General features: G+C 45.7%; 1 protein-coding gene across 1 annotated transcript in view; it reads right to left on the bottom strand.

Moving 5' to 3' along the window:
• RIN2 (Ras and Rab interactor 2) overlaps nucleotides 1-25,464 on the bottom strand; it is a 344,774-nt gene extending 319,310 nt beyond the window's left edge. Inside the window, exons 1-2 of the mRNA XM_080584982.1 lie at nucleotides 24,975-25,464; nucleotides 1,333-1,562 (exon numbers count right to left, since the gene is read on the bottom strand). The gene's annotated coding sequence lies outside the window, so the exon portion shown is untranslated. The remainder of the gene's footprint in view (nucleotides 1-1,332; nucleotides 1,563-24,974) is intronic.

Raw genomic sequence — 25,464 nt, 5'->3', positions numbered from 1 at the left:
GTGTTTGGGAGCGCCAGGAAGAGGAACATCCTGCTTGGGAGGATGGAGTCGGACACCAGCCTCAGCCACTGCTGCGTCAGAAGACCCAAACATTGGATTTCCAGTGCTTATGAAAGCTAAAGCACTGGAACATCCCTAGGGCTGGAAAACAAACAATCTGAAATTTATCCCCAAAAGCAGATGCTGCTGACTCTGATGAGCAGTAGGTTGTTGACTGTCAGTTTTTGTGAGTTTGACATGAATCATCTGGCAGTATGGAAGAAAAGTAAGGGAACCAGTGAGCAAAAATGCACAGCCATTGTTACAAAAATTAAAGAAAAAAGAAATTAGTCTAATTTCACCAGCTTTAGGGATTGGGCAATTTTCAGAAGCTTGAACTACGTATGTATCTCCTTTTCTGCCTGGATTCATACCACCTGCTCTTGGAAGTGCATTAGGAACAGACTCACCTGAGGCTGTGATCAAAAGAGAGGTGAGCACACCCATGGGGAATTTATTCTCCACTGATGATGAAAAGCAAGTGGGAGCGAGTTTTATATCTAAAATGAGGTAGGATTATTGATGCTCTTCGAATTTCAAGTTTGAATTACATTTTGAGTGCCTGGATTTAGACATTCTGTTCCAAGAGAAATGCTCAGAGCTGTACAATTCATTACATATAAGACTGAAAAGACTCCTGTGCTTATACATAGACACTGCCTAGTGTATCACAGGCAGCACCATTTACACACTGCCGTGTGTTCTCCAGCCATCTCACTGGCATGCAACACTCAGCAGCTGCCATCTGCGACGAGGGGCGCTGCATGGTTTGCAGGGTTGTTTCCCCACCCTGCAGCCAGATGCCGCTGCAGAGCAGGGCACTGGGAGCAGAGACCAGGGGACATCTCCCCTCAGGTCTCCAGAAACACGGGACAACTCCTGGAGGCACCGAGACCACGGACACAGGGTACCCAGAGGGAGAAGAGTGCCTCTGGATGGCACTCGGCAGCTCGCACTGCACCTAGGGTATATGCCCAGCAGCAGCTCTTTGCCAGCAGGCCCTCTGCTCCTTCCCCTGGGCCAAGCAGCGATGAGCTCCATCCCAGGACCCCAAAAGCCAAGTCTGAAGTCTGTGTCTCCCCATCACGTTCTTCAAAGCGTCCTGCTGGTTGCAAATACAGAAAGGAAAGAAAATATACATCCCGCTAAGCCACTTAAAGAAACACTGGGTACTGCTTGAAACTCTGAAATCAAAAGCTGTAATCTGCAGCAGGTTGCTTCCGAGCAAGCTGCCGACTGCCAAGGTGGCCTGACAACAGCCCTGCAGTGCCAACAGGGCTATCAGGATCTCACCTTCCAGCGTCTCCAGGGCAACTCTCCACAGCCCCCAGGTTCTGCTTCGACAAAGTGCCCAGGTTAGGGATCAACAAGCAGGAGGGGACAGCCCAGGGAGGAGGAGAGCCCCCAGGATTGCTCTGCATCTGTCTGTCCAGAGACATGTCTGCTGCAGTCACCTTCACTGCATTCAGATGGCACCTTGCTTCTGGTCTTCTCTTCTTTGCTGCTGTTTCACGTTTCTTCAGCTATTCACAAAACAAAGACAGGGAGAAATATTTAATGGGATGATATCCTTGCAGAAGATACTTGGAAAAAAAATAATCATACATCATGCATTTGCAAAAAAAAAAAAAAAAGGCAGCTCTGACAATACATAAATCAATAAAATAGAAAAAAAAAGTGCCAAAGCTGAAGTTTTCATTTATATGGAGAAAACTGAATTATCTTAAACACCATTATCTCCAGAGCCTGATAAGCACACGTATTTGGAGGATGACCCTCTGCTTCTCAGAGTTCCTTTTCTGCCCAACACAATCCATTGGTATGACAAAGTACAAAAACAAGAGCCAAAACTGGGGAGTTGAATTCTGCCAAACTCTCCTGTATTGTTTTTTAAGAGGCACCTTTGTCACTTCCAAGTTCCCAAGAGCAATGCAGCACGCAAGACCTCCAACAAGAATAAATTTATTCCTACACAGATATATGTTCCACAGCATCATGTAGGATACAGAAGATCCATGTCAAATCAGATTGGAAAGAGCTACCTGCAAGCGCTGCCTGGCCACCTGTCTGCGCAGAGCTTTCCATGCTGCAGAGGGCAAGCCGAGCAGCACAGCTTCCACTTTTGCCTCTCCCCCCCCATTTTTCAGAGGGGCAGGCTGCAGCTAACACTGGGGACACTGCAGATCAATAGCTTAAGTGACTCCAGACACTTTGTTCATGGAGTTTGTCAGTTCTGCCAGTTTCCATGATCTACTGAATTTCTCAACCGCTTCTGCCACAGCTCTGCCTAGATAAAGCACACTATTCATAGATATGTCTCAGCCAATGTCATACATCTCCAAAAAGGTGGCATTTCCACAGAATCAGGCAAGCTGCTGCTGCATTAGGGGTGCTAGCAGCTGACGCAGTGAGAGAACAGCCCCACACGCCCCCTGGGATGCCTGCCCTTGGCTGCTGCAGAGACAAGGCCCTGGACACGGGCTTCTCACCAGCAGAGCCTGCACTTATCTGGCTGTCGCACAGGCTTGAAGCAGGCATTTAACCACACAGGACAACAGCATGCACATGCAACCCATGCAATTGACTCCCAGGGTCTCTGTGTGTTCATTACCTTATTTATGTAAATAGCATCAGTATCACACAGGTACTGAAATCAAAATTGGGATTTCATTGATTTTGACAGCACAAAAAAGTTTCAGAGAAGAAAAGGCACATTACATTAGCTGCGTGCTTCAGAGAACAGAAAGCACAGCTCTCAGGTTTCAAAACAGAGATTTGCATGTATTTAAGTAACCCTACTAGCAGGCAGTGCATATTCACAATGAATGTTGATTACCAGCTCTCAGCCTAGGAGGCAGTAGCACAAAGAGCCTTCCAACACCAGGGTGCCACACAGCCAAACCTGCTCCAACACAGCTATAAACAGCTATTTGCATGCAAGCTTATTTCCCTTGGCCATCTGTACCTCTTGCTTTTCCTGCAGCAAGTATCCTATCAGTGGCCCTTTTCTAGTGGTAGTGATGCAGGAAGCAGTTTCTCGCCTGTGCACCTCTAGGCTCTGCAATTCATAACTTCGTCTTTTCTGTAAATTATGTGATTAGTGAATAGCATGACATTCACTGCTCTCTAAACAGCATTCTCCTCTTTCACCCAAGAAAAGCCTACAACATATGGCAGGAATAATGCAAACCGACATGTTTTTCTTTGAGAAAGTTGTGAGCTAACAGAGTTGGCCCTGGGTTTCCCAAATCTGAAAACCAGTTGTGTATTCAGACCGCATGAGACTTGCTCTGTGGAATATAACTCGTATTTGTCCATATGTAACATACAGGTGGAAATGGCTCAGTATGAAATGGTAGTACAGCGTGCCATCGATGTGCCTCCCTCCACTGGCCATTTGGCAATGGCAATACTGATGGAACCCAAAGAAAAATGGCACAAGTGGCTTTGAGGAGGGAAGAGGTTAACTGGAGAAGCTGTGTTAGCCAGTGTCCCATCATGAACAGAATTTTGTGTTTGTTTTGCTTTTAAATAAAGGTTATAGTAAATTAAAGGTAAGGTTAATAAAGGAACAAGTACAATCACCTAAAACTTTTAAAAAATACTGATATAAATCAGGATTTGTGCATAGACGTGTACTCTCCAGCCTGCGCCCATACTATTGTCTAGGAATGAAAGTTCTGATGTAAGGGAAATGATTGAATTTGCGTTTCTTTGTACTCAAGAAATACAGGCTCATCTGTATTATGCAGGCCATGTAGGAATTACAGTTCTCAATTTTTTAATTTCCTTGCTTTCAAACTGTTCGAGCAATTTGAAAGGATATTTTAAAAGTACTCATTTACAAAAGACTGAGTTGCATGCAAGCTGAAAAAAGTTGAGATTGGTTAAGATTCGGTATTAAAATGAATAAAACCAGAGGCACACAATTCTGATTCAATTAAACATCTTGAATGCTTTCTATGCAGTGTTTCACACTCATCTCAGCTGTAGAAATGCTGTGAGCTGTTCGCATCAGCTGCCCCTACAGCACTCGTACAGGTGCTGCACTTTGCACGGTGGAGCTGATATCTGCTCTTTTCCCAGGCGTCTTGGGATGCTGCTTCGTGGCACGAGATGCAGCATGGGACTGGGCTGCAACACAGAGCCTAGCTGCATCAACATGGGGCTGAAACACTCGTGGCCGTAACACAGTGGGACCAGACACCCCAGGTGCTGGGCTACAAAGTGCTGCTAGCAGGCAAAATCACACACGAGTCAACACCCCTCAAACCTTTAAGACAGTTATTACCGCTGCTATGCTTCTCTAGCTATCAAGCCTGAAAGCTCAGAAGGGGAATAATTTCAGGTGCAGACAGGCAAGCACTGACCCTCATCCCCTCAAGCCCCAGTGCTCATATCTGCAGACCTCAAGGCTGCAGGAGCAGTGTCCTGCACCTGGCTGCTGGCACACCGAGGTGAGCGGATGCATCGCGCCAGGGCTGCCACTGCCCCTGTGTTGGGGAGACTCAGCATCTGGCCACAGGGAGGACGGGAACGCACTAAAACTTGAGTTTGCTTAAAGTGTGAACCTGATAATAGACACGCAACAGCCATACCTGACTTTGTACAGAACTGCTCTTGTTTCACACAAAAACAAGATGACGGATTAAGCGTTCTCTTATAATGCTCCCATGTCATTTTTGCTAAAACCAACAAAGGAGCAAAATTTTCTTATGTGCACAAGAACTTTACTGGAAAAGTGAAGTTAATACACCTATTTATTCACCTATTATTGAAATAGAACAAAAATACAGAAATAAAGCAGCGGTTTATTTAATTTATTTAATTTAAACGTTAAAAAAGTAACTATTTCTCATTCAACTACAGAATATTGTATTAGTAATGAAGTTAAACAGTTTTAGTCAGAAAAAACAGAGGCCTTTAGATAGAATTCAATTTTCTACATTCAAATCAGCTATGAGAAGAAACAAATAACCAAATCTATTTCCTGTCCACAGCCCATGGCAACTTAAACACCCAAGATTCTATTTGGGACTCCAGCAACACTGTGCAAAACAACATAAGCCAGCTTCTTTCTGCATATTTATAAACTAAAAACAGAAAACAAAAAACCACCAACCCAGCTTTATACGACGGCATTTAGATAAGGCACATTCCTAATGAAAAAGGAAAAACGTATAATTGGATGATGTGGTATTACAGTATTATTCTCAACAACGATGCAAAGCTGCACAGAGATAAAACAGCTGTCAGATAAGCTTCATGATTAATACCAAGGAGTCTTTGCTTTCAGTTCTGTTGCTCTTACAAGATACTAACCAAAGTCACAAACTAAGTATGCAAACAACTTTCAGAAGATGAGCAATGCAGCTTTTCCTTCCTACGATCCTTTCAGAGAGAAAGAAAGGCAAGAACTTCACTGCAGTTTAACCTTCAACTCCAACCGCTTTTTTGGAAAAAAACATACAAAACTAGCCACGTTCATTTATAAAATCCACTTAGTATGCATTACTCTGATTCAGGGAGGACTAAGCAGAAAACACACTAGACTTCCAGTTCCAGAAGCCACACGGATGAAGCTACGGGTATTCACGTAGCACGGTCCGGCCCCTGGCTAGACCATGAGGCCCTCAGCCAGCACACAAAGCACCAGGCAGGACCTCAGGTTAGCAGCTTCTGGGCACATTGTAAAATGGGACACCAGCCCTTGTTAGCGTAGCAACCACATAACCACCAAGTGATTATATGAAGGTGCTTTATTCAGCGCTGGAAGCCGGGGCAGGTGCCCAAATCTGGCTTCAAGTCCCGTTACTTTCCAGCCATTATTTATACATTTAACATTACGTAAGGCATACATATTCATTACAGGTTGCAACATCAGCCTCGCATTCCATTCTAATTAGCTCTCCTCCCATTTGCACATGCGTGGTGCTCTCTGGTGGTCGTCCAGGTGGTCGTCCAGATGAAGTAAGGAGTCTTCCTCTCTGCTAAACTTTTCACCTTTCTCACTCGACGCATGCTCCCTCCGCTCCTTGGTTCTGCTTCAACTCATTTCAGCACTTCCAGGCCCTTATCCAAGGTCAGGTTGTATCTGTTCCCTCCCAGGGTTCCCCTTCAAAGATTCATTTGACTGTTCAGTATACTCCCTAAGTTTCCCAGTATACATAGATTATTTGATAATATACTCCCTAAACTTCCCAGTATACATAAATTAATTGATAATGTAAGTACATTCGGCAATGCTTAATTATACTGTATGACCCATCACCTAAGAGACATTAATAAAACATCCATTCGATTCTCCCCAACACTAACACCCTCACTGCGGGAGAGTGAGCAGGGAAGAGAAAGGGGAAAAGGCTCGAGCAGCATGGATGCTGCCCAGCCAGATCCAAATCACCCCTTGGCCACCTGGTCCTGCACAACAGATCCACCCCTGGCTCCCTGGGGGACAAAGCAGTCACCCCTGCAAGGCACAGCAGAACTTGAATGCCAAAGCCCACACCTGGCTGCACAGGAGTGGGATTGCTCCTCAGCACCATTTCGCTGTGGTACTCTGAATACTGCATTGAGCTCTGCTTTTACATTGTCAAGGAAGAAAGGCCACAAGTTCCTCCAGTGAAAATTTATTTTCCACCACAAAAAACCTGGTTCGGTCTCACAAAAACAGCATCTTTACCACTTAAATCAAACAAGATTAAGGCTTTCTGTACAAACCAGCTGTGACTGCTTCACTCGCCAAGTTTTGAAGTCATGAAAAATTCAGGATTAAAAATACAGCAGAACATCAGGGAAAAGTTCTGTCCTGTCAAAACAGGGCTGGCAAGCACCAAGCCCACCCCAGCTGTTGCTACCTCATTTGCCAGGACAGCTGCAGCAGAGGTCACTTTAGCAGACTGGAAGTGCCTTTGCTTCCAACCCAAAGAGGTAACCGCTGCTGTAATGGGAACAGGTTGTTTTACACGCAGGACTGGAGCACCAGAGGGAAGGGAGTGGAACCCAACGTCTTAATGGGTCATCTTCCATTTCACGTGGATGGCAATAGGAGGTGCCAGCCCTTTCCAAATGCAACTCTTGAAATGCTTCTGAAATGCCCAAATGCCCTTCTGCAGCAGTAGCTTTTAAATGGAAAATGAAACATCTTAACAATAGAGAAGTACCCCTTCAACAAGCTGAGACAAAATGATATTCACTTAGAAATGTGTTCATCACAGAAAGCAGGATGAGAAATGCATGTGCTTTACTAGTACATCAAAGATTGTCATCAAGAAAATCCACAATGAGTTATAAATGCAAGGAAATTTCATAGTGTTTATGGGAGAAGCAAGTTTTTTCCTGCAAACAGATGTGAAAACAAGGCGGTGAGAACAAAGACCTTGTTCCCTAAAGTAAATTTTCACTCATCCCAAGCATTTTCCATGGCAAACACACACTTCCCTCCCTGTGCAGAACGGAGGGTCACTACCAGCAGTTTGCTGGAATAAAAGGCTTTATGGACCATGAATTTTAAACACCAACTTCTGACAGCTCTGCTGATTGCTATTAATAGGGCAGAAAGCAACCCATAGATATGCAAACAAGAAGAGATAGTACGGTCTCCCTAAGTGGTGTAATCCATCTGAAAAGCAAAGACATTTCAATAAAATCACCCAACACTTCCCATTACACCCAGCAGCATTAGCTACTCTTAATTCTGTGAGAAACACTCCGTAGCCAATAACTTAGGCTCAGGCGAGGATCTCAGTGGAGTAGTAATTTATTCGCGATTGCAATGGCGGGCGCCCCACAGGCAGGAGCGCACCTACTAGTGACATAGTACAGTTTATATACCTTCTTTCTCGACGACCGGGACCCTCCCCCCTGTTTCCCCACTGAGTGGGGATTCCAGGTTCACAACCTATCCAATGCTTCACAAACAATACATGGCCTTCAGTTGCCAGCCTGTTAAATTTCAAATTTCTTTCGACTTTTTTTACTGTTTGAAGTGGTAACGTTTCGTCACTTATCTGACTTAACACCGTGATTTTCACCTAATTGCTCTAAGGAGTCCGGTTGTCTGCATTTTACAAGGTTGTCTGTTAAGCTTTCTTATCACTGCAAGCATATCTCAATACCACATTCCTTCCCTCTAAACAATGTAACTCTGCAAAAACATTTTTATTCCCACAGTGTGACAACCCATCTTTTATCTGGAACTTTCCAGACTTGCTTCTGCACATCACTGAACTCCTTCTGTTTCCAAAGGGGGAAAAAAAATGTTATTTCAAGAAATATTTCTGGGGGAAATATTAACATAGAAGAAATTCACCAGTGGGCTTTTTGTTTCTGTGTTGGTTTGACGTCCCCGCTATTTCCAGCCCAGGTGTGCAACCTCCAGCTCCTCCCCTGCACACAGTGAGCTAAGAGTCCCCAGCTGCAGGTGAGCCCTGTGTAACATAGGAACTCAGCATTACCAGGTCACTCCAAATTAAGCTGTGGGGTTGCTTCTAATCCAGCTCCTCTGGACAGGGTGGACGGCGCTTGCAGGGCTGCCCTTGGCTCAGTTTGCAGCACAGGAGTTGTGCACAGTTAAAGTGGCTCCAGAAACCAAGCAGCAAGCACACTGCCTGGCACTGGAGGAGCCTGTGTGGGACCAGAACTGGATTTTGCTTGTGTTATAACTGTCTCAACAAGGCCATGCACAGAAAAGCCCATTTGGGTAAACTTCAGTATAACATCTTTAATGGCCAGAGCAGAGCATTTGACTTTGCAACCTCAATTTTTCTTCAGTGAGGTTATTAGCACATAATATATTAACTGAAAAAAAATAATTCAAGTTCAATCCACCAAAAAAATCAATTTTTATATGAGCTAACTGATTTCCAAGGTGTTTTCAGGGGAAGAAGCTGCTAGCTCCATGCCTCGTAGTGAGGGCTGCTCCTGCAGAGAGCACCCAGAGATGCTTACATGTATCCATCACTGGGACAATTCCAGCATATTCATACAACTGCTCTCGGAATGCTCTGATCATCGTCTCGGAACGCGCCAGCACAGAAATCAAATAGAACACATCTCCAGCAATGCTTACCATTGCCATCCTGCTAAACATCTGCTATAAATAATCATGTTTCATCAATAATACATAAAGAATGTATTCAGCATGGGTTGTGAAACAGATGTATATTGAACCATTCAATGAAAATGAAATTTCCATAAAGAACAAATGTAGTCAACTTGTACTAAAGCAGGAATCCTGCATTCAGTAAAAGCCAGCATAAGTAGTTTTGTAAATTGGGAACTTTGTTTTTCTTTTTAAACTTGTAGTTGTCCTTGTTTTCTGTCATTCTTATTATTGTTTTTCACTTAATCATTCTCCATGCTCTCCACAGAAAGAATGCTTGATCAGCTCTTCCAAAAGCCAACAATAAGCAAATTAAATCCCTTTGGCATCACTGCACAGAGCAGTTGCATAACAAGCCCAGTATATATAGAAATTGCATTCCAAGTGTTTACATAAGAGCTCCAAATAACACAGATGTAAAAAAAAAAATCAACCCAATTTACAAGCCAGCCCTGCAAGCGCTTTTGTGTCTGATAACTTGCAGCAAGTGGATCAGCTTACAAGTGGTACATGGTTAATATTGTTCTTGTGCTGTTTACATAACTGGAAAAGAAAGATTAAAAATTGAAAAGGCAAAGTATGTGTAAAATAGTGATTTGCTCATCTTCAAGACAATGCTGTCTTTAGCCAGAAAGACTGACACAGAGGCTGATGCTTTAAAATAATACAAGCTATCTAAAATATTCTCTAGTTTCTTGTATTCATGCAAATCACCATGCACTCTCAGATGAGACTTCCACAGGTATTTCTGCATGCTCTTCTCCCAGTCTTAGTTTTAATGCCTGCATCACAGATCAAGAAAATCTAAATTTGTTCCACAAGCGTTAAAGCAACTGAAGTCCTAAAAGCAACCATTACTGGGGGATCCAGGCTTCTAGTAATTCAAAGACAAAAAAAAAAAAAACAGTAACTGCACAATATAACGCTCTCCTATGCAGGAGAGGGATGCTGCGTGCTGAGGAGGTTGCTGAGGATAAAGTCACATCAATTCTAATCCAACCTATGCATCTACAGTCTGAAGGCTATACGTTTGTCAACAAGTATGAACTAGAAACTCTGCTGAAGAGGTCAGCAACACTGAAAAACAAGTCATCCAACGTCACTGAGCAAACTTGTTCATTTCTAGCTCAATAAAATGTTTTATGCACAGATACAGGGGGGTTCTGGGGAGCAGAGCCCCACAGCCCCACGCAGCACTGGGGGCAGCAGGCACCAATTCCTGGGGACACAGAGCCACCGCTCTGAGGGGGGCAGAGGGGTGCCCCACAGGCAGGGAGGGCACAGGCCATCCATAGCAGGCTGCAGGCAGGCAGGGCAGCTGGAGGCAGGCAGTGGATGTGGGGCTGCTGGGGTGCGACAGCACCAAGAAGCTGGGTTAGGATGCACCCCAAGTACAGTACATTACAAATACTACCCAAAATTATCCCAGTAAGAAAAGCATTTACAAACATCATCTGACACTTCAGTTAGAAGAAAAATAAGTTTCTGGAGTTGCCTTTCTCTAGATAGGCAACATAGGTTAATAACAGATCATCTGCCAGCACCTGGAGTAGCTTGCAGAACCAGATTAAACAAGGCAAATTTTTCCACATGCGAAGCTGCAGGAGGTCAAAAGACAAAACTACAGTGGAAGAGATGAGGGAAGCTCCAGCTGTAAGGAACAGAGAAGAATAATTGCCAAGATCACAAAGCAAAAGGCAACTGCAAGTGCAGTGCTGTGGGGGCTGCTAATGGGATTGGGAGCACTGCATTTAATGTTTGCATTAGCAATCCAGTCAGACAGCCCTGTTTCAGCCACAGTCAAGTTTCTTAGCTGTAAAACCAGAGCAGAGAAACGTGCAGGAGGACCAGAGAATGCTACAAACCGTTTGGAAGTACAAGACAAAATGCTCAATGCCATGAGCCAAATCTACTATTAGTAAGTGCAGAATATATACATACATACTATACACAAAACAATATACGAGCATGCAACTTTCATATTGTGGGGAAAAAAAATGTTGTTTTTGCAGAGTTACATTGTTTAAAGGTAAGGAATGGGGTATTGAGATATGCTTGCAGTGATAAGAAAACTTAGCAGGCGACCTTGTAAAATGCAGACAACCAGACTCCTTAGGAGAATTAGGTGAAAATCACGGTGTTAAGTCAAGTCAGATAAGTGAAGAAACATTACCACTTCAAACAGTAAAAAAGTCAAAAGAAATTTGAAATTTAACAGGCTGGTAACTGAAGGCCATGTATTGTCTGTGAAGCATTGGATAGGTTGTGAACCTGGATTACCCAGTGAATGGGGAAACAGGCGAGGGTCCTGGTCGTCGAGAAAGAAGGTATATAAACCATACTGTGTGACTAGTAGGTGCGCTCCTGCTTGTGGGACACCTGCCATTGCAGTCGCGAATAAATTACTACTTCACTGAGATCCTCGCCTGAGCCTAAGTTACTGGCTACAGAGTGTTTCTCACACTTGGTGTGATGCAAGGACCAAGTGATAACACGGCGCCCCTTGGAACAATCTGAGCTGGAATGTTTCTTCACTTATCTGACTTGACTTAACACCGTGATTTTCACCTAATTCTCCTAAGGAGTCTGGTTGTCTGCATTTTACAAGGTCGCCTGCTAAGTTTTCTTATCACTGCAAGCATATCTCAATACCCCATTCCTTACCTTTAAACAATGTAACTCTGCAAAAACAACATTTTTTTTTCCACACAAACACATGCGTGGTGCTTTACAGAACAGATGAGGACAGGTCCAGGGACAGATATGTTCAATGCTTTCATTCTTCTGATCTCTCCCACCACCACATCCAGATCCAAAATACAGCCTAAAATAGAATTCAATTTATTTCTTTCTGGACAATGATGGAACAAATGGGCTGAAGGAGATCAGTTCAGCTTTCTATTACTGTGCACACATTAAACATTAAAGCTGCTATATTTCTTCCCCTAGTAGAAGTATTAAAAATGCACAGAACATTTTCAATTTGAATTCCATAATTATCCATAATGCTTTCAGAGTTGTTGTTTTTTTTTTTTTTTCAGTTGTTACCATGTCACTTCCCCAAGCAGCTTCTTAAACCTCTTCCTTCTCCAATTCTGTATGTTTCTTACTACCTTTGAATCCCTCCCAAATACAGACAGATTCTATCACCCCAGGTTCAATCTAAACAAGGAAACAAAGAAGCCCAGGAAGCATTCTGGGCATGGCTAACCCTGTCTCAGCACCGAGTACATCAGACCTCATTGAGAGAGCAGAGCAGTTTGCTACACGCTTAGTATTGGCCTCTAACTCCCGGTTTCATTTTATCTGACCTGGTTCTTTCGGGCTCTCCCCAAATCTCAGATGGTGCTCCCAGCAAGATTCATGCTCGCTTCCACAGCAGAAGGGTGCTTTCCAAAAACAGGGTATTACCCGGGGGACCGGTAACCTGCAGGAGCAATAACTCCGTATTCTGTAGCCTGGGGAAATTCCCTCCTCCCTCCGAGCCCCAGAGACAGCCTTCACAGCCCATCAGCACTCTGCTTTAGAGCCACCACGAGGAATACCAGAGGCAGACTGCCATACCCATAGCTCCAAGTTTGCACATGAAAGGAGAAAAAAACAAATGCGCACATACTAAACAAAGGAAGACTAAGAGAGCGTTTCTCTCTCCTAGGGACGATCCTGGTAATCCTCTAGGAAGGAGCAGACTGCGGGCCGCCTCCACCAGCACCGAGGCGTTATCCCCGGATCACTGCCCTGCTCCAGCCCCTCGTCTCTGCAGGGCTGCAAGGGGGCACTCAGCAGCACGGGCTGGTAGGAAATCCAGCCCTCGTGTCCTTCGCTTTCCGTGATACGTGGCAGAGAGCAGCCTGCCAGTCCCGAAGATAAAGTGAAGGAGAAGGGCTCACGCCCACAACTAGATAAAGCTCGCTGCTCGAGAAAGCCAGAATTAAACCTCTCCCTGTCCCAAAATTACAAGGTAGATGTGTGTGTGGGGGGGGTGATCAGGATGTTAAAAAAAGTTTCTTCTCAAACCTATTTTTCAGATGATGCATCACCAGGACTGCAACTGTTGATGTGACTTCTATGGATCCTTTGTTTGTCCACGAAAACCTGTTTATCAATATTATTGAAATGGATACATCTAATTTTGGAAAAAAAATAATCTAATAATCGTTTTCCAGATTAAAGCTGGAAACTACAGCACGTGTGATTTCCACTGCTCTGCTAACAAAAGCCCTTTTGTTATCTGTATCACAACCAAGAGTAAAAAGAAATACTTTATCTGCCCGCACTCTTAAAGACTGTAACATATTTCATTGAATTTGTCCACACAAATGTTACACATTCAGCCAATTGCTCACATCCCCATGAAGAAACTCGATTTTTCTCGTTTTCTACTAAAAAGAAAAAAATAATATGAATCCCACAGTCTAGCTGCTAAGCCCCTATTGTTTCCCTAGACAAGTGTAATCACTGTCATCAACTATAAATGGGATAAGTGCATCTTTACACTGACCCTTTGTCATTTTATGCCTCTGTATTCTCTGTTCAGCACTTTACAATCCATGGTTCTGTTTTGCCTTTCAAGCAAAACTTTGTGACAGACTTACAAAAGAAGTGTTTTGATAGCTCAGGTAAGTGTCAGCTAGTTCTTTTAACTTTAATTTTTTATTATTGTTACATAAACACGTTCAAAAAAATTGTGAATTTGCAAGTCACAAGTCTGAAAAGGCCAAGCTTCAGCACATACTGGTGATGTTCAAATACAGTTTTTCTTTAAATTTATGTAATTTGAGTAAGATTGAAATAGATTACAGTAAATTAAACTCAAGTAGCTACTGCTGTTTACTAAGGTTTCACAAATTGCTGGGATATTCTCTCTCTACAATTTTTATTCTGTAAAAGGCATTTATTTTCTGGATTAATTTTGAAGCAATGCATTTGTAAGATTGCAGCACAAGGAGCAGATAAAATTACATTTCAGTTATTTATACGTTACACTAATGACACATTACTGAGGCATTATAAAGATCGGATAACCAACTGCTATTGGAAAAAAATAAACAACAAAAACGACATTTCACTGTCACATTCAATGACGTTAAAGAATTATTCAGCAGGAATTAGTTGCCTAATCTCTCTGTCAGCATTGCAGGATGGTTTATCTGTCTCTTCCTGCTGAAGAAAGCAAAGACAGAAGCACTGCCATCACGCAAGCTCCCAGGCATGAGCAGAGCAGCCGGCGTGACCATAAAAAGAAATACAGTGGGCAGGGAAGACGAGAGAAGGACAAGTTTAAGTTCAGTTCTTCCCCAGGCCACATTCACACTATGTGGGAGGGATGGCTGCACATATGTCAAGCAGCATCGTGGGCACCAGCGGCTGGCCCTGGGCAGGGACACCCACCAGCAGCTCCAGGAGCTGCAGCACGCGTGGGCGGTGTGTCTTGGGAGGAAGAGGGAATAAGCCTTGACTCCAGCTGTTCCCATGCAAGGTCAGCCTGGAAGGCACCCAGCAGCAAGCCACACGGACACTGGGCACTTAGTATAAAAGCTTACCTTTGGGCAAGGAACGGTGCCCTGAACATGTCCTGCAAGTCCCATCTTTAGGTATGAAGAATGAGATTCATGAAGGAAGCGAAGAGACCGAAGCAGTCAGATGCTCACACAGCAAATAGGAAATTCAAGCAGGAGGCAGGCAGGTAACCTGCATCTTCTCCAGGCTTTTGCCAATGTCGCTACCACCAGCATCAGCAGAGAAAAGTCAACAGGGGAAACTGGCAGCCCAGACAGCAAGGGCAAAACCCTTGAAGGAGCCAGTTCCTCCCCAGAGAGGGGCAGAGGCTGGCAGAGCCCTGATGACCCATGGGGTGGTTGCACCCTCAGAGGGGCAGGGGTAAAACTCTGCGCACTGCATTTTGAGCCACACCATGCCGTCCCCCAACAGTTTACCTGTCCTCACCTCACCAGCTCCCACCAGGTGACCTGAACAAAATCAATGTCTCACCAGCTTTGCTAAGACCACAACACCACAGGCTCCTTCCCATAGCCCCAGGCAGCAAGAGCCAGATGCAGCCCTCATCCCACCTCTGATGCCCTCACCATGGGCCACAACGCATGCAGTTGTTTGAAGGATGTGGCCACTTGCCTGCAGCAGAGCCATGCAAAGAGCATGGAGAACCTCTGCAGAAGATAAGGAAGAAGTATTTTCTGGGTGGCATGGAGGGAACACCTCCTTGCCTATCCCATCAGCAGATGGAGGGGTGAGGGCACAGGGCCAGGCCTGTCACAGCACTCTGCCTCGACAACTCCATGCCTTTAATGTGGCACCTGAAAACAGGGCAATGACCCTTCTGAGGGCTGATACGCAATCCAGAGGGGAGAGGAAAGAGCTCTGTTCCTCTGCTTTCCAGCTTCCTGCAGATGTCATTTCCTGGACAAACCATGCAGCAGCTCAGTTCCTCCAAGCAGGAATGCAGGCAATCCTCATTGAGGACCGGGCTGCTGTGGTTACACACAATTTGGGTTGAGGACATCTTGTGCTAAAGCTGTGAGGGTACAGATGAAAACAGGTGCACGCATGATGGAGGTAGTGCTTTCGGGGCGGGGGAGGTAAAATATCACCAGAGAACACAGAACAGAATTTGGAGGTAAAGGAAAACCACCTTCCAAACAAAATACCTTGCCCATTTAAGGCAACAGAAATACCAGCCACACGCTGTTTACAGATTGTTGGTTTATACAGTTTTAATTCCAATGTGTTCTACTCTCAAATGCTTTAGTCATACACTCCTTGTAAACAAGGTTAGCCTGCCTACTGATAAGCATCATTTTTTTATTTTTTAAAATTTACCAATTACACTTTTTTTTTGGGGGGGGGGGGGGGAAGAGGGTTGAAGGTAATTCTGGTAATAAGTTCCACTCTTTTTCAAACATACATCATTGGTATTTCCACTGGGGGTGTTAACAGCTTTACTCGAGGCTGCAGTTACAAACCCTAGCCCTCTGATGGGACCTGGGCACGCAAAGATAGAGAGCAGAGCAGGACTGGTGGGCATGGCTGCTGGGGAAGTGCCCAGCCTTGCCCAGCTGTGGCCAGAGCTGGCTGCAGGGCACTGCCACACACAAGCCTCAGGTCACAAATGCTAGAGCAAGCCTCGCCACAACAGGAAAGCATGTCTCACCTGCAGAGGCTGCCTACTCCTCCTCCCAAAAACACTGTTCTGCAGGAACCAAGCCCTCTGTGTGGCAGCCCCTTGGCTTTCCACACTTGCAATGCTCAGCTGGGACTCCAGGAAGAATATTTTCAGTATGCTGTCCTCAGGTTTAACCTAACTTTGAGCTCTTGCAGAAGCAGATAAACCATCTGCTAATAAAACACAGCTTACAAGCATATACAAATGTTTATCTTCCTTCAGGAGCAGTGTTTTATTGACCGATTGTATCTACACAAGTGGAATGAAAGCACAAATACTGTAAATCTCTCAGAGAGACATCTTTTTATGAAAAGCAGGAAAAAGGCAATTTCTGTAAAGATAGCTTGCAGAATTAAGAGTAAGGAAATGAAGAATGCTCTTAAAACAAACAAAAAAAAAAAACAACAAAAAAAAAGGAAGAGCAGACTGCAGCTTCTAAACTTCAGTAATTTTCAGACACGCCATTGTGGAGTGAGTTTCCGGCAGCTACAATTGCCGAGTTGGTTGGCCTGCCCAGGCAGCGACAAAGCGCAAATTGAACCACAAGACAAGCTCCAGAGAGTAAAAAGGTTTTACCTCTGTCTTTATGACAACATCAGTCCTCTTTTAAACAAGCAATTCCATGAACAGGACTATCTTTAACTAGTTGCTCCAGAATAAAAGCAGCAGAATTCTTAAAGTTCCCCTCACCTTGTGGGTTCTCAAACAAGAGGTAAGCCAACTGTCTTTCTATGTGAATCTGCTGCTAGACATTTTCTTCTACCCGAGAATCTGATTTTCACAATGTTTAAAGGCATTTCATACCTCAACCACTCAAAACCCTGGCCATGTCCAGCTGAACTTGTCCCAGAGACCTTGAGGCAGCTGCAAGGAAGGGGACAGCAGCAGAGCCTTGCTCCTGCACAGCCTGCCCAACCCAGGCCATCCCCTTGGAAGCTCCTTGCGCTCCTGCTGAGCCTGAGGCAGGTGGCTGCAGGGCTGCAGACACCTGGCTGTGCCTCCGTCAGTGCCAGGGGGTGTGCGCCCAGCAGGGCATCTGTCCTCTCCCCCTCCCTGCCAGAGGCATCTCTGGCAGGAATGCTTCTTTTCCATGGTCTGGTGATAAATCTGAGGTCAGGCTTGAGCCAGTAAGGTACTTTGGTTTCAAAGCTTAAACCATGTCCTGCAGTTCTTCAGAAATGAAGTAAACAGACATAAAACAAGCACCCTAAAATATTTTAATACCTATTCCAAAACGTGAATCCCAGAGACAGAGGCTACCAAAGTCAAACAACAGAGCAGAAATTGCTTAGCACATACGTAGGAGATGGCAACAACTTCTCTTGCAGCCAAGAGCCAAAGCCCCACAAGGAGCTGTGCTCCAAAGCAGTGCAACCTGGCTCTAGGCAGCAGCATCAGCCAGCGGGGTTGAGGAGCTGCTAGACATCTCCCCTCCTCCCTCCACCGTAACTAAGAGCCAGATAAGGGGGTGGCACCAGGTGCATCATTTGCCATATACTGCTTTTCAGGTAAGCAGAGCTACACCTGGCCGCCTGTCGGCATGGCATTGGACAGAGCTGGCTGGGAGCACGTGGGTCTTCCCAGCAGGAGGGGGTCCCACCTGGGCAGGCAGGCTGGGAGGAGGCCCTGCCGACTTCAGCAGGAAGCCAACGTGCCACCCAAAACACCATCTCACATGGCTAAGGTTGCCATGGAAACACTATCCTATATAGGTCACCCAGTCCCTTCCCAGCCCCCCCGCTGAACATTGAGATCTTGTTCCACCTGGCATTAGAGCAGCTTGGGATACATGCTGGAGGTGACTCACACCTGCTGTGGCTCCCTGTCTTTATGCACAGTGCAGACACTGGCCACAGAGGCACCAGGACTTCTTAAATAGCAATTAGATGGCAGCCAAGCAAAGCAACATTACTTCCAGTAAAGACTCTTGTACCAGGTATGCAGCCCACGCTAAGTCCCATCATACAAAAGTGAAGATCCCAGCACCACCTCTGAGTCCTCAGAGCCAAATTCAAGCAGCAGATTTTAAGCAGAGTTAGATTACAAGTGATGAATACCCCTCAATTCCTACATGAAAATCTGAAGTAAGAGGCAGGTCTCAGATGCTCCTCTTGCTGTGATATGCAGCTTGCAGCTCTCATTATAATTACTTCTAGAAATATTTCTCGGGGGGGGGGGAGGGGGGGAACAACCCAAAGGTATAACTGATAATCTATTTGCTCAGCAATAATCCTGCAAGCATGCCACATTACATCACTGCCCTGTCTTTGCCAGCTTGTGAGATTCAGGTCATGGTCTTCGTGCTATTACTCAAAGCCCTCCATCTCCAGGAGGCTGCCTATAAATATTGGAAACCATCTCCTTCTCCATACGGCTTCAACATCCCAGTAGAACAAGGCTGCAGAGAGGGCACTTTGGATCAAGGCAGTGGCTGCGAAAGATAAGGGAACCTGCTAGAGGAGACGTGGCCTCCACTGCACAGCTCACCTCCCCAGAACGACCACTTGAGGAGCTTCCAGCTCAGAGCCAGCTGCAAAACTCATTTCTTCGCCTGAATTGACCTCACACAAGTGCCTTCTAAGCAGGGAAACACAGCAAGCCCATAAAGTATCAAAGAAAACAAAACCCTAATAAAAATAATCAAGTTATCCTTCCTATGTACCAGGAGAGAAAGAAGGAGGAACAAGATTATTTCCATGTTTAAGTGCCTGTGATGAGCTCAGATGCTACAATTGCCATTACAGCAGTAAGGAAATGGCTGACAGCTGGCTCATCAAGGTGTCTATAAATAATGCAGTACATCTCCAGACCTGTAGTTAATTTGCCAAAATGTATGTTACAACTAGCCTGGACACTATGTTCTTTTAAATACATGAATCAATTATAGGGTGACATATAGTATATTAGCATTAATTGTATGTTTATGTTACCTATATGTTACACAGTTACGCTACCTGTAACTATGTTATAGGTATTCTTATGGGCATATAACCAAAGCCTTCCATGCCAATTCTGGAAGCACACTTTGCAAGGAGAGAAGCAGTTCCCCATGCTCTGAGCAGGTGTCACCTGTCACTGGACCAAGGCACCATCAAGACAAGGACTGCCTGGTGCCTGAGGCTGCTCAACCCTCTGCAGTTATCGACAATCAGTAGGCTTTCGGTGTGACCTCCGGCAGCCCCATGGGTGGTATACACCTGTCCCCTCCCTCAGACAGCTCAGAGCAGCCACCCGTGCAAAGGGCTGTCCAGTGAGTGAGGATCTCTTCTGTCACAAGCCTGACACATCACCTGTTTGAGCAGCTCCTACAGACCTGCTCCCATGGGTTCCCCACATCAGAGGGGAACACACAGGCTTGCTTTCTGACTGCCCAAAGCTCTGCTTCAGCAGTAGCATGGTTGGCCAACTCAGGTCCTTGTGTGCCCACAGAACTGACAAAAAATCACTGGCCTTAGTTTTAAAAGATGTAAAGTCTGAATGGATTTTTTAAGATAACACAGACCTCTGTGAGGCTGTTCCTACAAAGTCACCTTCTGCAGCATGCTTTACAGTGTCAGATTTTGCTGTGTTTAGTCTGGCATGGAAAAAAAACAACAGCTGATTTTATCATAAAATTTCAGAATTTGAGTCAAAACTCTTCTCTGCTGATTGCTTTTTAAAAGTCAGATGTGTCATAGCCCCATTAAAAAGAAATTACTTCTGCGTCTGTTCTAACCATCCAGCAGCAGTTTAATGCTGCTTAGCATCCAGAACACAACTGTGAAGTACTGCTTAATAAAATTACAATTGGTCTAGGAGCAGTTCTTCAACCCACTATTTTGCACACCTCTCCCCCCCTTTTTTTTAGGGCAGTCCTTTGCTTAAAGATTCAATATCACCAAAGCGTACCCTAGCAAGTTTGCAAAGATTAAAACTGAAGTCAGAAAATACAAAGAATAAGCCTTTAAATGACCTTTGAAGTGCATGGGAGAGTATTCAAAAGGCTTATAGTTTTAAAAAAATAAACATGTAATGATCCTGCTGTACTTATTTTTAACATGCAGTTTTTCTAAATCCTCATATTTGACAACATTGTCCAGAACTGGGCTTTAGCAACACTGCAGTGGCTCTCAGACACACAAGAGACCTCACACTTCACCACATTCTTCAGGTAGCAGCGGGGATGTTGCAGGCTCAGTTTAATGAGGCCAGTTGTGGTTTTGTTTTGCTGTTCCTGGACAGGGCCAGTCTTCACGCTGGTGGAGGTCTGTGGTTTCTTTCCCAGGATGGACTGTGGGAGCTTCGCAGCTCCAATTCCCCAGCACGCCACAAAACCCCTACTGCAGGTGCAGGACAGGAGCAAGCCGATGTCATAGGCACCAGCTGCTCGAGACAACCTCAGGCTGCCCTGGGAGCTGCAATTCTCCACCTTTCCCTCCTGCCTTATCACCCACCAGATACCGCTTTGGAGCTCTGGCTTCCCCAGCTCAGGCTCCTTCCCACCTCTCATGTAACAGGAAGAAGTTTGGTTGATGATGCCAGATTCTACTCAAAATTTGTGTTTTTGTATAGAACTCTCTTCATAGAGATTGCTGACTGCCTTTTCCTACTCCATCCTCACAGTCAGGTCTGTGGCTGCTGAGAACATCTGCAGACCTCCTCCCCTTCCACACACTGATTTCCCAGGAAAGTCTGCCTGAAGTTCATAACCCACACCTTTGTCTTCAGCACGATGGAAGTTACTGATGGGCTCCTCATCCCTCCAGCCTCCTTGCAGCTGTCTCCCCACAGCCTCAGCACATGATAGTCACTGGACCAAGCCTCTCCACTGCCACCCCATCCTCATTTCCTCACATCCACACTCCAGCCATGGGGCCTGCAGTGCTCCTGAAACCAGGCCAGCAGCACAGGAGGACAGGTTGCCATTAGCCACAATGCCTGGTTGTTCACAGAAACCTGGCCCTGAATTCAGGCATGCAGAATTGATGGGCTTCTACAACTTGTGCAGCTGAGGAAGACCAGGGTTATAAGCCATCCCCATCTCATGCTGTGGATTCAGTGACTCCACCAGCCAAGCAGCACAGAAGCATGCTGCAGTAACAGGCGTCTGCCACACTGAAGCTGGGCCTGGAGGCATCTACTGAAGCGCGTCCTCTTTCAGTCAAACTCAGGCATCTTCAATAGTCCCATGGGAGACAGTTGTGGCCACATCTGCTGTGTGGAAGGGACAGTTTTATGCATGTGGGGGAGGCATCAGTGCAGGGGCTGGTGCTCAGGAGCATCTCTGGAGACAGATGCTCAGACACTGACAGTGTAGCTCTCCATCAGGGAGAAGACAGATGACATTATAGCCTCTACCAGAGCCGCCACCTCAGTTTCTTGATGCACACTGTAATCTAGTGCAACATCGCTTTGACATGTGTTATAACCATTTCAGCCTTACTCTTCAGAGCAGTGCAAAACACAGAAGCCTGCAGGAGGTCAGATGCATTCTCTAGTAGGGAAAGAGTGGGGAAGCAGGGGAAGTATCTGGGAAACACAAAGCTGAGCCTGGGTACAGCCTTGAGCACTTTGCATCTCAAAGATGCAGGAATGGCTAAGAAGCTCAGAGCTCAGGACAGGGGAGAGCACCCCAGTGTCCTGGGGACACCTGGAAGAAAAGCCACTTACCTTGGGGAGGACAAGGCAAGGGGCTGCAGCAGTGAGACAAAGGTAGAATAACAACAACAAAAAAATCTTTTCAAAGCAAACTTTAAATTGCACAAGTCAGTTTTCCACTTCTGCAGTTACCATCCACCAGGGTGTAGGGAACTGCAAAGGTGGCATCAATCTCCTCTAAATTACCTCCCATCTAGTGCAGCTGAAATGTTAGCTCTCTCTTAACCTAACAGAAGCCAGCCCTACCTGTTTAATCAAGCAGGCAGTTCTTCACCAGCATAAGAGCTCTTTATATCTACCAAAAAATAATAATCCTTGCAAACTGTAAATTGCTATTATCAGGGCTATGACTTGCCAGGATACAAACATTATTTCAATATAAGGATGAAATAAAGACATCTAATGATATGTCATCCATACAAATTAAGATAGAGGAGGCTGTATAAAAGCCACCACTGCATTATCAATACACTTTATCAGCAAGTTCCCTCACTTACTAAAAATGCATGCGAGTTCTTGCATTCCTCCTTATCACTAGCAGAGGAATTCTGCTGAAATTATTCAGAATCTTATACATATGCATTATATGAATTATACATATACACGATGATAAAGAGACTTGCTGCATCCAACCTGCAAGGAGGAAACCCGCGAGCATCGCTCCCCAGAGCCCAGCTGGGACACAGCCCATGTTCCTTTCACCGCCAGCTCTCCCCAGCAGCCCTCTGCCCCAGAGGCAATCGTGTCAGAAGAGGCATCAAAGCCTGTTATAACCAAGTTCTTCATACAGACATGGAGTTCGTGTGCAGGGAAGAACATCACAGAACAATTACTAAGAGAGCCTGAAGTTCAGGTACACACTCATCCCTGTGTTTGTACATAGCGTCAAAGAGAAATACACGCTTTGAGCCCGGCAGTGTTTGACTGCACAATCATTAGAGAAATTTCTTTACCAGATGTGCTTTGTTTAGCTTTCTGTGGGATAACCCCCCCATGGAATAAACAAGGTGGCAGCCCATTAAGCCTGCACAGTCTCATCACTGTTCCAAGGAGGGAAACAGGGAGAGCACCATGGGTGGCCAGCATGCCCGGCACTCTGCTCCCTGCACAGGTGTCTCCTGGCCGGGACAGGTGAAGCTGAGTCCCCAACACCCAGGTTGAGAGAAACTGCATGAGGAACAGCTCTGGAAGGCCCAGGGCTACGGGGTGGAGAAGTGGAAGGGTTTGGAGATGCCACTTCCACACCTCCCTCTTGCTTCTCTGTGCAGGCCTGCTCTCTGTGCCTCCAGGAAGCACCCACAGGCAAAACTGTGGAGCAAAGCTTCCCTGAGACCTCCGGAGGGGGCCAGGAGGCTCAGCACCCCCAGTCTTGTAACAGCAAGGTGGTGAACAGGACTGGCAGAGCAGGCAAGAGGACAGACACTGACACAAAGTGACCACTGGTCTGGGCTCAGAGGAGCACCTTGCACAATTCAGGTGACACTTGTGACAATTCACACTCAGGAAGAAGAGGCACCGTGTCCTCCCTCATGTAAGCAAATCAGCAGCAAACAGGAAACAAATTCCCTGTGGCCACCAGAAAGACAACAGCCCAGCACGTGTCCCATTGTACAAGGCTTGCATGGTTTTCCACGATGGCTGGTCCAACAGCAAAGCGGCCAGGCACTGCAGCAGGCTGCCTGGAGAGAGACCAGCACCACTGTGCTTCCAAGGGCAGGGCGGGCAGGCAAACTCCCAGCTTGGTGCACCCCACCCTGCTGCCAGGCCAGCCCACACACCCTGACCTGCCTCCAAACAGCAGCCATGCACCCGATGTTTTGCTTCTTCCTGGCTCACGCATGGAGCAGGAAAAGGAGAATGGTGTGAGTCTAAGTGACCAGAAACACCTGTGCTCCATAACACCCACACAAGGAGCAGCTCGCTCCTCTTTTTATCTGGTGTTCTTCATTCAGCTTCTGTCTTTAAGACAAAGAAAACATCGCCCCAGCATTCAGCAAAGAGCTTGAAAAGTCAGTTTTCACCATAACATTGCTGCATTCAGCTTCTCTTACAAATATTTTTGAGAAAAATCTTTAATAGGCTTGAGATAAGGTGTGCAAAACAGGAGAGCTTTATCCAGAAGACAGTAAACATTTCAGATTTTTAGCTACAATTAGTATGCACGCATTTGTGAAGCCCAAGGACTCAGCCAGCAAGCCCTAGAAGTCACAGCTGCCCTACTGACCCTCTTCTCCTCTGCTCTCTGCCAGCAGAAAAAACGTGCATGCGCCAAAAATCTCTTTCAAAATCAGCAATCCACAATTTTAAGGAAAAACTACTGCAGAAGAGATTTCTTTAGCTGTTCCCATTACATCTCAAGTACGTTTCAAACGTTTCAAGCTATGCACAAGCCCCAGGACGCAGATCACCCAGTATTTCCCAGTCTGTAAGAACAGAGCCCTGAGACTTGCACTCGAGCAGAAAGCCTCAAGACGAAGCGTCTCTGCTGCCGCCTGGTGCCCCAGCACGCCTGGCCAGCTGAGAGCTGTGCTCGGCTGCCGGGACACAGTTGGACTACAGCAGCTGCCTCCCACTGAAAAATTTAAAGACTACTGGCAAAATTAAAGCCCAGAAGGCATAAAAGCCAGTATAAATTTAGATAAGCTAGATTTTACCTTGTATATCAATACAATATGGTTGGTTTTACAAACAATACTGATTTACTGTGCAAGCTTTTAGGAAGATTTCACAAGAAAGAATTGGCACAAACATACATCAGCATCACAGCCAGCAGTTGCACTGAAATTATCAAAGCAAACAAAAGCACACACACTCAATAATCAGGCTTTAAGAGAGACTGTATAAACTTATATGGCTGATAAGAAAACCCAAACATCTAATTTTACCTAAGAAGAATGATGATTAACAAGTAACCCAAGGACAAGACTGTATGAGCAAGACTTTTCCTTGCTGGTCAGCCAGCTGCATAAAATAATATCACTGAATGTGGGACAAAACAGGGCTGGAAGGACTTACCAGGGTAAGCAGAGGATTGCACAGACTCATCCTGTGAGCACTTCAGATAGGCACCCACTCCAGCAGACACTCCAAGGGCAAGGGAAGCACATCCCCAACTCCATCCTCTCAGCATTCCCATGTTTGGGGGTACATCCCCAGCAAACACATCCTATCACCCTGAGTCTCCCACCTGACACCCACCACCTCCAGCTGCTACCTCCCATTCCTAATTTAAAGCCACTTTCCTCACTGGATTGGCCAGCCTGCAGGCAAATAAGGCTTTGCTCTCCTTGGCCAGGTGCATCCCATCTCCCATCAGCCTTCCAAAATGGCTCTGCAGGGGTAAAAGCCTAATCACTGTAATTGCCACCAGCTAGCACTGGAACCAGGCCCAGGCCTCTTAGTGGGCAGGGTCAGGGGAAACCACCTGGGCTCTCCTGCCCTTGAACATCACCCAGGGCCACATGGGACCTTCCTCTGCATAACCTTTCTGGACCTCTCCTGGCCA

Source organism: Anser brachyrhynchus, assembly GCF_964034855.1.
Source record: "Anser brachyrhynchus genome assembly, chromosome: 3".
NCBI lineage: Eukaryota > Metazoa > Chordata > Aves > Anseriformes > Anatidae > Anser > Anser brachyrhynchus.
The sequence above is the reverse complement of the archived record's forward strand: the minus strand, read 5'-3'. Positions and strand labels throughout refer to the sequence as shown.